Source organism: Tursiops truncatus, chromosome 6 (genome assembly GCF_011762595.2).
Source record: "Tursiops truncatus isolate mTurTru1 chromosome 6, mTurTru1.mat.Y, whole genome shotgun sequence".
NCBI lineage: Eukaryota > Metazoa > Chordata > Mammalia > Artiodactyla > Delphinidae > Tursiops > Tursiops truncatus.
In genome coordinates this window covers 83,183,222-83,195,284 of record NC_047039.1, presented here as the reverse complement: position 1 = coordinate 83,195,284, position 12,063 = coordinate 83,183,222, and the positions used below count along the sequence as shown (strand labels likewise).

The 12,063-nt window shown below is 41.6% G+C and overlaps 1 long non-coding RNA gene across 1 annotated transcript in view; it reads left to right on the top strand.

The window, feature by feature from the left end:
• Positions 1–11,420, top strand: part of LOC109552347 (uncharacterized) — a 400,848-nt gene extending 389,428 nt beyond the window's left edge. The window contains exons 7-8 of the long non-coding RNA XR_012332608.1: positions 8,416–8,619; positions 11,318–11,420. This is a non-coding gene — a long non-coding RNA (uncharacterized lncRNA). The remainder of the gene's footprint in view (positions 1–8,415; positions 8,620–11,317) is intronic.
• Positions 11,421–12,063: the final 643 nt, after the last annotated feature.

The window sequence follows — 12,063 nt, the reverse complement described above, 5'->3', positions numbered from 1 at the left end:
GTGCATCTGAGAACTGGTGAAATACTGTGTATGTCAGGCACTGTGCTAGGCATTGAACTTAGGGCTACAGACAAGATAGATTTCAAGAAACTTAGAGTCTGGGGGGAAGATAGATGCTGAAAAAGCAATTACATGTGTGATTGCACTTGCTGGAGGAGTACAGGAGTCTTCTCCAAGAAAATGACACTAAAGTTGAGCCCTGATGGGGGAGCAGGAATTAGCAAAATGAAGGCAAAGGTAGAACTTTCTAGGAAGAGGTATTAGCATGTGCAAAGGCTCTGAGATGGGGAAGGTACAATGTGAGCAAGGGTGAAGGTAACTGGAAAGAGAGTCAGGCAAGGACAAATCACGTGGGGCATCAAACCCACAATAAGGAGTTAGGTTTATCTAAGAGCAGTGGGAGACCACAGAGAGGGTTTAAAAGTACAACAAGATCAGATTGTGTTTTGTAAAAATCACTTTACTTGTGATGTTGATATGAGAGAAGCATAAGAACAGGTACAGGGAGATGAGCTGGGAGATTTTTGCAGCACTTTAGATAAGAACAGGTAATGGTTTATAATGGCATGCTGGCAGTGTGGATGGAAAGTAATGAGGACTCGAGCATATTTTAAAGGGACCAACAACTGCTCTGTTTTGCTTGATTTTTTTTGGGCAAGGGGGAGGGGAGTCCAGCTGGCATCCAGGGAAACAAGAATATGGACTAAAGAAAATTCCAGCTGCAGACGGAGTCAGCTTCTGATTTTCCAGTGTTAATTATGACTTGCTTGGAAAACAAAGGTTCTTTACATTTGGATTTTTAGTAAACCAAGATACACTGCTCTACTGGGGCAAAAATGATTCCAGTGTTTCAATCAGAAATCAGCCTCCTCAGATTTATTTAATTACTTCTCTAGAAATTATTGCCATGACCTTAGATAACTTCATGTTTATGACCATAAATTGTGAAGTTTTATATATTGAATTATGTTTTAAAAATTTTAGAAGCATCCTAACAGAAGCAGTCACTTAAGGAAGCTTTTAGCCAGGAAGTATTTCTAATTTGTATGGGAGTATTAAGAACATGTTTATAAAATGAGAGACGATTGTAGTGTCCTCAGAAAGCACTGCCCTAGCAATAAGAAGGTCTGGTTGAGTCCCAGTTTTCTTAACTCACTACCTGTGTGACATTGAGCAAGCCATCCAAACACATTTCATCTGTGAAAGAAAGGAAGCGGATCTCTCTACCTGCCTTGCAGGGTTATATGAACACCAAATGAGATTCATAGCAAATAATCATTGGGCTCCTATTTTGTACCAGAGACTATGCCAGGCAGAAGGGATACAATGCAATGGTGCACAAGACAGCCAGCCTCCGTCCTCAAGAAGCTTCTCATTGCAGAAAGGAAGTTGCACACTATAAACTGCTATAGACATGTAAGGTAGTACTATCATCAAATAGTAGTAGTAGTAGAATTTCTTAGCAGAGAGTGTTGGACTTCAATCTTGTTAAGGAATAATTTTCAAAGAGATAAAATTATGACTCTCTTTCAAATATGAAATAAACACAAGTCAAATATCTTATTCAACTCGCTAATTAATGAGGGAGCCACTAAGATGTTAAAACCATTTAGAAGAGCATTTGAGAAGTATTTATAGCAATGTTAAGATTGCTGGGTTAGATACAAAATCTGTCAGTATTCCAACAGGACCATAAATCATAACCCATTGAGGTATCTGTTCCACCAAACAAAAGTCATTTGCATTTCTGTCAGACAAAAATCAGACCAAAAATTGGTCTAAAAACAATCCATAGGCAAGACCCTGCTAAAAGGGTCTGTGGCCACAAAGTGGAGACTATGTCAGGAGCAAACAGTGAGCACTGGGGCAGTGGCTGGATGAGGATATTTCAGAGACCAGATATGGCCACAGTAGGAAGCAGGAAGAGGAGTTAGCCTGGTGTCATCTTGGATTCCCCCAGGGAAGACTGCCTGGAAATATAATGGGAAGGGCCTCCAGATACTCAGGAGCTGAAGTGGTCTTCACTCACATCAAGGGACCACAGTATAGGCCGCAGAGAGGATGTCTCTGAGTCACTCTTGAAAGCATCACTCAGGAGGCAGAATTACCTATGGGACTCCACCCTGCCCAAAGGACACCACGGCTGATTGCATCTACACAGTTAGGGAACACCTTCCCTGCCCCCTCACTTCTTCTCTCTCTACCCCTCTCTCCACTTGCCCTCATCTTATTTCCAACCCCATGGAAGCTAGAGACAGCCCAGGGAGTGGCTAAGAAGTAGAAGAGCCAGGTGGGGAAAGACTAGGAATGAAGCTGATCTACCACAGCCCTCAGGCCTGAGGCAGGCCAGGACTGGGGGGAAGTGGAGAGCTTTCACTCTGAATGAAGCAATGTTTTGACAGTTACACGTCAACTGGTCATTTTATTGGCTGAAAGGAGAACATCTTTGTGATTAAAAATATCAGGATTTTTTGTTACCTGAGAGTGCCCAGGAAGGCTGAGGGACTTACTTAGATTTTCATCCAGGGACAGAGAAGGGGTAGCCCTCACACAGGCCAGCGCCTTGGCCCTGAATGCTCGGGACACAGTGGAGGGAGGCTGGATGTGGCTTCAGACGCCTTCCCTTCCAGCTTCTGGGTGCTGAGAACTTTTGGTGTGGGCAAGGGAGGAAGGAGAAGGAAAGGGCAGATGTCTCTTTATATGACTGGGTACAGTTGTGGCCTTCTGGGCTGGCTGTCTGCCAGTCTATCTCATTTTCTATGGTTTTGGTGAGGACAGTAGCGGCTCCAACATGTCAGCTGGAGAGGGACTCATGCCCAAGCAGCAACCTTGTACATTAAAGATCTTTTGAAAGATTTGACAGAAAATTCCAACTGAATCCCAGCTGGTGGCTTTCCTACTATGTTCCTCTGATGCAGATGCCTCTGTAGCCCCCAGTTACACCTACACAGATGGGGAGACTGTCTCTGTCTTTTTCTCATTCAGGTTACACAGCCTAAGCAGTGATAAAGTAATGAGATGCCAGCCCCTCTTCTTGTAGGCACCTCCTACCTTCGTGAATAATTAGAGAGGGGAAGCACATTACTTCAAGATGGTCTGAGAACAGGAAGGACATCCTTAACCTTACTCAGGAAAGGGAATAGCCTCTCTCTGTGAATGCAGCGCCTCCCACAAGGCTGACCCTCTCTCACCTCCAGGTCCTTTTGCCTTGTGAGGCAGGGGTATGGATGGAATGGGGATGGGTGGGACAGCGGATTGTGGAATTAGCACTCTCAATAAGCCCATGTTGCTGTGGCTGCACCCCACCACCCAAAGCCTCCTTGGAGAGATTGGGACTGAGAAAGTGGGACACGAAGTGCCTTTTGCTCACCACTCAGAGCCTTAGTTGCAATGCTGGGGCAACTTGCCAGTCCTGTTCCAGTTGCCAATGAAGACTCCCAGAGACAGCTGTAAAAAGCCCTGCCTTAATAGTCACGTCTATACCGCCCTTTGCCAGCAGTACCTGTAGCCCTTCATTCATAAAACCATCCAAACACTTTAAAAGTCCTTTTATATTTCTTGTTAGTAGTCACTCTTGAGTTAGCATGCACTGTACATTTATCATCTACTGGGTGAAATAAGAGCTACTGAGAAATAACCACGAAAAGAAATGATGGAGAGAATTCATCTTCTGGACAGTTCCTTTATATAAAGGTCACTTACCTATCTCCTGTGCCCTCCCTTTGCAGGTAGGAGCTGCTTGTTTTAAGAGGGCAACAATTCTTATGTTTGTATGTATGCAACTCGAACAATAATGATTTCTTGGATTAGCTTAAATGTGCCTATTTCTCCTCTGTGACTAATTAAGCTGAATTCTGTGCATACAGGAAGCTGTTTGGCATTTGCCTGTATCTGTGCAGACCTGCTGTGTTTGATTACCCACCATTAGTTCATAGTGGTTGGACAGACCAGCCAACTTCCAAGATTGTCTCCATTATCAAGATACACTGTCACCTTTCTGGCCAAGTTTTAACATCTTTACATAATCCTTATAGAGAGCGTGTGTTTTAAACTTGGCCTCATCCGGAGGATTAGTGAAAACATTGGGTTCCTCCTTAGGTGGCTAACGAAGGCCCCAGAAATGACAATAGTACAAATTACTTTAAAAGAGTTCCTATTTTTGTGAATTCTAAAAATACTCTTTCATTTATATTTTCTTCCAGATTTACTATGTCCCTTTCCAAAGTGAAGATGAGAAAAAGAAAGGTTTTAAATACCAACCTTATTAGACTAACAATGTAACATTTAAGAAGATGGGTTAAAAATGCATCTATGAGTTATAAATAATGTATAATATGGCTGTATAATATAGTGCATACTATAAAAATGCTGCTTTTTTCTCAGGGGGTAATTTTTTTTCCACTTGTGGATACATATTAAAGTCCTAAATCCTGGTGGTGAGATCGATGGTCAGAGCTCTAATTGGGGCTCTCTGGTGATTATCTAGATTGGCAGCTGCTGTCAGTCAGCTTCTAAAGAAGTTTCTGAGCCAATGATTAGGCTGCTCCTGGAGATGTTAGCCCCCTAGAGACAATGTTAAGGCTCCCACTCACAGGGGAACCCTTAAGAAGAGCAGAGCTGTCATTTTCCAAGTTGCTGGCTTACCTGGCAACATACATGCCCCAGCTTTCTGGCTGAGTCAACTCAGAAAGATGATATCATAGCATAGAGTGGATCCACGTTATTTTATAAGCAAAACAATGCTGCAAGTCCCATGATGGCTTCCATTAAAGTAAAACAGTAATACCCTATGCATTTTTATAGAGTACATCACAGTTTTATTTTATATCATTGAATCCCACTGATAAAATAACAATGTATTGCTGTTCTTTTCTGGGTGGAAATATACAAACTTCACAAAATTTCTCTCCCCTTGGTGCATATCATACTCTTTTAGAACCACTCTTTTCATATGAATTAAAAATCCAAACCATTTTTGGATTAATTTGACATTTATAATGGCTTAATCTCATTAATTCAGATCCCACTAATTTAAACTTTATGATAACTCAAGCAGGATTGGGCTAAATTTATTTTTCCTTCATCCTTGAATTATGGTGAATAATGATAAGAAGTGTTCTGTTGGTTAACAAATGAGCTTCCAGCTTCCTATAATGTTAAATGTACATGTACTTTCCATATGACCTAGCAATTCCACTCATAGGTATTTCCCTAAGAAAATAGAAATATATGTTCACCCAAAAACTTGCATACAAATGTTGAGAACAGCTTTATTTGTAATAGCTAAAAACTGAAAACAACCCAAACGTCCATCAGTAGGTGAATGGATGAACAAATTGTGGTATATCTGAAAGGTGGAATATTACTTAGCAATAAAATAAAATGATACATGGGGATGAATCTCAAAAACAATGCTAAATGAAAGAAGACTGGACACAAAAGATTATATGTGTTTTCATTTACATGAAATTCTAGAACGTACACCATTAATTTCTAGTCACAGAAAGCTGATCAGTGGTTGCCTAGGGATGGAGGTGGAGCTATTGACTGGACAGGACACAAGGGGAGATTTTGAGGTGGTGGAAATGTGCTATATGTTGACTGAGGTGGTAGTTATATGGGTGTATGCATTTGTCAAAACTCAACTGTACACTTAATATGTGGAAACTTTATTGTATGTAAATTACACCTTAATAAATCACACTTTAAAGAAGCTACATGCCATTACATATATCTTCATTAATAACAAAAGTTCTGTTCTACCCCTTGTGCTTTCTGTGCTTCCCCTCTTTCCAATTCTTTTTTTAGCAATATCATTTCCAGCATTCAAAAGGTATAGGGAATTCCAGCTTAAATTTAACAGATATCTTATAAGGCAAGAAAAAGAAGATTCAACCCCTTCCACCCTATACCTAATAGGTCCCCAAATTCTACTTATTCTGATTCCTAAATATTTCTTACATTTCTACCCTATTGCCTGGCTTCACCTCCACTGCCTTAATTTAGCTTTCCATTATCTCCTGACTGGTCTCCTTCCTGCCATCATTTGATTTGAACAAAAGTGTCCTCCACACCATCTTCCAGGTTCCAGAAAACACAATGGTACCTAGAGGCCTTATGGTTGCGAAGGGCAGCAAACTTGTAGGGGGAGAAACAAGATAAGGGTAGAACTGGATAGGGTGTTGGGGGAAGCTTGATGAAGTTCTTTTATGCTTGCTTCTAGGATTCCTAGGATCAAGATGTGATCCTGAGTAAGCTGGATGGTTTTCAATGCTGTTCATGTTTTCCGAGTTTGTTTTCTTTAGTGTGTCAGTGAAGCCCCTTTGGAAAGTATTAGCCTATTTTAGTATGTTCAAGAGAAACGGGGAAAGGGCTTGTGCTCCCTGTGGGGCTGGTAGGGAAGGGCCACAGGAATCAAAGTCAGAGAACCCCAAGAGAGAGAAGATACTCGGAGGGGCAGAACCAAAGCCCAAAGGTGCAGCATCCACCCACCCTTCATAAGTTTCTTCCAAGTCTCTGCTTTTCTGCCTGTCCCTAAGAACATTCTGTCCTGTATGTATTAAGGGAGAGATTTCTTTTCTGTCTGCATCCTCACTTTCTTCTCCAATTGCCAGAAAGGTTGGGGATAGTGAATGCCACCCAGGAGGAAAAAGGTGACGATTCTAGCCCAGCTCAGTCCATTGTAAAAGGTCTCTAAGAGCACTTCCCATCGCTGAAAGTGCCTTTTAGCAAGACTCAGGAAAGGATAGCCTCCAGTGAGAGACTTCCCATCGATTACACACCTGTCAGAAGAAGCACGGGCCCAGCTCAGAGATTTCCACCTTAAACTTTCAAAAGAAGCCACTTGCTAAAGGTCCTGGAGCTGGGGGTGCCAGAGGAGCCACTAAAAATCAAAACAGTGAGCAGAAACTGAATTTGACTTTTGGCCCCAGGGGTAAGAGAGATGGAGATGAAAGTTGACAGCCTCCTACTTGACAAGGCCTCTGTGGAGTGGAAATGGGTGACTCACAAATCAGAATGGCACTTCCTCTCCACAGGCCATCCTGTGAGCAAAGCCGAAAGATCTCCACCAAGCCCCTGTATGCAGACACTCCCAGGCCCACTGACTGGAGTATTAGCAGGCAGGCTCTCCACCCCCAATGCAGGACAGGTCTTTGGGGGTACAGCTTTAACCTCAAAGACAACCATGCATTCAGCCCAGCAGATACTTCTCCATAGCCAAGGAAGCAGTGTACGTTTTATCACAGGGAGTCCTTGGGCGTGAGCCCTATTTTTAGAATATCTTCTAGACCTGGCTCTGCTATTGATAAACTGAATGAACCTGAACTTGAGTAAGTCACTTAGACTTTGGGGACCAGAGTTTCCCTAAGTATAAAATAAAAGGAGCTCTTTATTTTGTGTAAGAGGCGGACATGTTAGAATGATGTTAGAAGTCAGTGATAATGTGCAGGGAATCCAGAGGAAGAATAGGCTAATTCCATAGAGAGGAGGTGACATATGAACAGGGTCTTGAGAAAATTGTAAAAGCTTTCCAGACAGGCAGAGAGAATATTCTGGGCAAGGTAACACATTCCTAAAGAACTGGAGGTAGGGGGGAGGGGAAGCTTTGATGGGGGGGTTGGTGGGGAGAAGCAGTCAATTCGAGAGCACTGAGAGTAGGGGGGAAGCTAGAGGTATATTAGATGTAGAATCAGTAGGTGGTACCCAGTTGAATATGGCTTCTCACATTCAAGAGAGGATGGCCTACTGGCTCCTGCCTGAGTGACTGAGCAAATGATGGTTTAATTAAATAAAACACCCAAAGCAAAAGGGGGTGGAAAAATGATGAATCCAATTCCTGACAGGTTGAAATAAGAGTATCCATAGTTCAACCAACTGCCAGGTCCAGCAGACGGCTTGATAAACAGGTGTAAAGAGCAGAGGTGTGGTTGAAGCTGGAGATGTAGGTCTGGGTGTCATCAGCTTACGTCAATCTAGATCATTTCAAAGTTCCTTTCTAAACCTAAAGTCATAGGACCTGTGATTGTAAATTTTGTAAAAGGGAAAGTCCAAAAGTAAACCTTTCTTCTCTTCCTGGAATATTGTTCTAATGAGATACTGGGTATGAGTTTCCCTGCCTCCCTTTTTGTGGTGTTTATGTGCCACAACAGGGTATTCATAGGATTCTTGCTACTGAGTTTTGTTTTCTTGAGTTTCTTTCAGCTGTTAGTTACAGGATTTTAGACAACATAGAATGGTTTCGGCCCAGATAATTAAACAGCAATTGACATCAACGATGAGTCCCAAAAAGGCTTTGGAGAAGTCTCAGCAATTGTCATTGGTTATCAATAACTCCTCATTTTATGTGAAATAAAGTTCAGGCTCTTCAGTTTGGCATTCAGGTCTCTTCCTCTTTTTCTCTCCCTCTCTGGTCAGTGGCCTTGTCATGAGCAGCCCTCTGGAGAGGCCCAGGTGAATTCCAGCCCCCGAGCCACATGAATGAGCATGGATGCAAATTCTCCAACCCAGTCAGCCTTCAGGTGACTGAAGCCCTGGCCAGCATCTTATCTGCAGTCGTGAGAAACCCTGAGCCAGAAATACCCAGCTAACCAACTCCTGGATTCCTGACCCACAGAAACTGTGAGTTCAATGTTTACTGCTTTAACCTCTACATTTTGGGGTAATTTGTTAAGGTCTGATCAGGAAAAGGAGAAATGTGCTCTTCTGATAATATGTGGGAGATGGGCCAGGAAAGGCCTGGAATGATTTCAGCAGTTTGGAAGGAGAGCCCGGCAGAGTGCTGAGAGCCTGGGTCTCCTCCTGATTCTTTTGCCTATTCAATGACCTTGAAAACATCCCATCTCCTGTTTGGGCCTCAGTTTCCTTACTTGTAAATGGAGATGGGAAGTTTAGTTCCAGGCTCCATTCTAAAACCCCTACATACGTGCAGCACTTTACAGTTTGCAAAATGTTTTTGTATGTTCAGGACCTGGAAATGACAAAGACTTGAAAAACTTGAAAAAAAGGAAATAAGACTGGCTTTTAGGAGTTAAACTTCAAAATCGGCACATATGGATTAGGACAGAGATATACAAAATTACCTTAAAGCAATGTTTGTGTCCTTCTGACTTGCTATAAACTGAACCAAAAATACAATTACTTTCTTCTTATCAATGAATGATGGGAAATACCATGAATGCTCATTTTTTGATGCATGGAAAGCTCTTAGAAGTCTTCCTGGAATAGTAGTAAGTATTTTATTTATAACCAAAGGAAACTTAGTAAACTAATAAATGGATTATTAAAAGATATCAAGATTTGACAGTCATAACTAAAGGAGCATATTACCAGAGTTTATTAAGAACTCCAACTGGTGTCCTAATAAGATACCAAAGGCTGAGGTAGGGAAGGGAATGCGGTGGATCGTGAGCTCATTCCTGAAACTTCACTTCCGGTTGCATTTCATTGACAAAAGCACATCGTTTGACCACATCTAAGTTCAAGAGCTCACTGTATATTTATGGACAGTCCTAGTGACTCCCTTTAAAATGCATAAACATCCTTTAAAATGTCTACATCCTTTAAAATTGAACAGTTGGCTTTGCCATGAGAAATTGCAGTGCCCTGCTCCACTCCAAAGGGCTGCTCTCAAGCAGCAAGCACTTTGAATTATTATAGTGATTTTTTTTCAATGTATTTGTGGGGAGGAAGGTGATCTCCACGTCTTACTCCTCTGCCATCCTGAAGGTCTCCGAGGCATTTTTTTTTTAAACATCTTTATTGGAGTATAATTGCTTTACAATGGTGTGTTAGTTTCTGTTTTATAACAAAGTGAATCAGCTATACATATACATATATCCCCATATCTCCTCCCTCTTGCGTCTCCCTCCCACCCTCCCTATCCCACGCCTCTAGGTGGTCACAAACCACCGAGCTGATCTCCCTGTGCTATGCGGCTGCTTCCTACTAGCTGTCTACTTTACATTTGGTAGTGTATATATGTCCATGCCACTCTCTCCCCCACGTTTGTAAATAACACGTGTATAGTTCTATTTCCTGATTTTTACATTTTAGCCACCATTTATTAAATTCCTACTAAGGAAGATTCAACTTACCTCTCTTCCTCACATACAATGTTTACGACATCATGATCCTATAAATATTACCTACAGCAGAACTATGTAGTGTCAAAGTTTCATTTTCTTTCTTGTACATTGTTTTCTTAGAGTGAATAGAGCCCTCTTTTTTTTTTCATTTGCTTAGTTTTCTGTGTACCTATTATTAATTTTTCCCTGAGCTCTCAGACCAAGCTGTAAAATTCCTCTCAACACATCCAGACACACCAAGCCCTTCATGAGTTTCTTTCTGTTCTCAGAAATATCCCTCGGCCCTCAGTCCTCCTGTTCCAGCTTTGTGACAGGTCACTTTCTAGTTCTGTTTACATCTACAATTCCTATTTCTTAAAAGCTGCAGGTTTCCAATCAAGAAGAGAAAAAAAAAGACTAGATGATTCTCTGTTGTAAAACTGTGATACAGAGATGAAGCGTTGTGAGAAACCCAAAGTTCCAAGGACTGGCTGTGCTTCATGCCCTTCAGCCAAGGCTGCTCACTCACCCCAGCATGGCCACTGGGTCTGCGTCCTTGCTGGTCCAGCTCAGCTTCAGATAAACTCCTTTGACTTCTTGTCTCTGCTGCTTTCCAGATCTTGATGATCTGCTGATCTCCACTATCCTGAAACCCATAATAAAAGAAGAAGAGGAAGGGTCAGCCTTTTTTGTGGGGATTCCTAAATTCCCGAGCTCTAGCCCTAGAAGCACCTCCATGTTTCTTGCTCCTCCTTTGTCCCATTAGAAGCAAAATTACTAGACTTTACTCAAAAAGTGGAAAATCCAAATCCTAGAGGAAAACAGTGTGAAACTTAATATCTTACACTCCTATCTGGGAACTGATTGAATTTCTGAAAGCCCTTGAGGTGCTCCTGCTGGCAGCTGGGACTGAGGGTTCAAAGCAGAGAAACAGAGCATGTGGGGAAATGCTTTTACTTCATGATTTTCTTCTCATACCTGGCGATGGGATGCAATAGGCAAGGGGGTAGTGGAATGGGAATATAAATCTTGCAATAACGATGATAATACTTTCATATATGGTGTGGGAATGAGTTTGGTTAGGGTGAGGCAGGGAGAATGATGAAAATGATTCTGAGATGCTGATGAAACCCAGAGCAGTGTCGTTCTGAGTGGAAAGCGTGTTAAGAAACCTGAGAAATTTCTGCCTGCTTTAGTCTACCATCAAGGAAATTATCTTATCCTTTGTTCCTCTTGTTTTCTGTTTTGTGTAGCACAACTGGAGATTAGAGTAGAAAAGATGTTCCTGGGGCTTTCTCTGAAAACAATGGCCCTACCCCACCAACAGGGAAAGGATTGATGCTAGGAATTACCAACTTGTAAATGAAAATTAATACTGCAATTAGCAAGGTAGGAAAATCCATCTCATTGTAAATAGTGATACTTATAGATTGTGATATTCCCCCTGGGATCACCAGGTTATTTAAAAGGAATAAATCAGGAACCACATTCAAGCCCATGAAGAATGCCAGAAATATTCAGAGCAGACGTACACCTAAAACACATAATATTTTCGCCAGGGTTGTAAAACAGTTGATAAAGTCAGTTTTTAAAAAAGACACACATTTGTGATTTTTGACACTTCTTAGATAGAAAGTGTTTTCAGATTGGCTTTTGAATATCAACATTGTCACCTAAACAGCTTTCTAGCAAACAGACTGAAGACATTGGATAAAAAGATTAGTCCCACAAAAAAACGATGAGATGAATACTGCATTTCAAATAAAAGCAAGGGTCTCCAAGGATGAAATATAAACATTCGATAAACCTGCAGTCTGATAAAAATCTATATAATGGCCTTACGTTTCTATAGCTGTCTAAAATATGGAGCCTGCCTTCACATCCGTTAACTCATTTGATTCTCAAGTGTGTGTGGGAAGAGGTAAACGAGAGAGAGATGTAAAAAAAGAAAGATCCTCATTTTACAGATAAGGAAGTAGAGCCAGAAAGATTCAAGCTC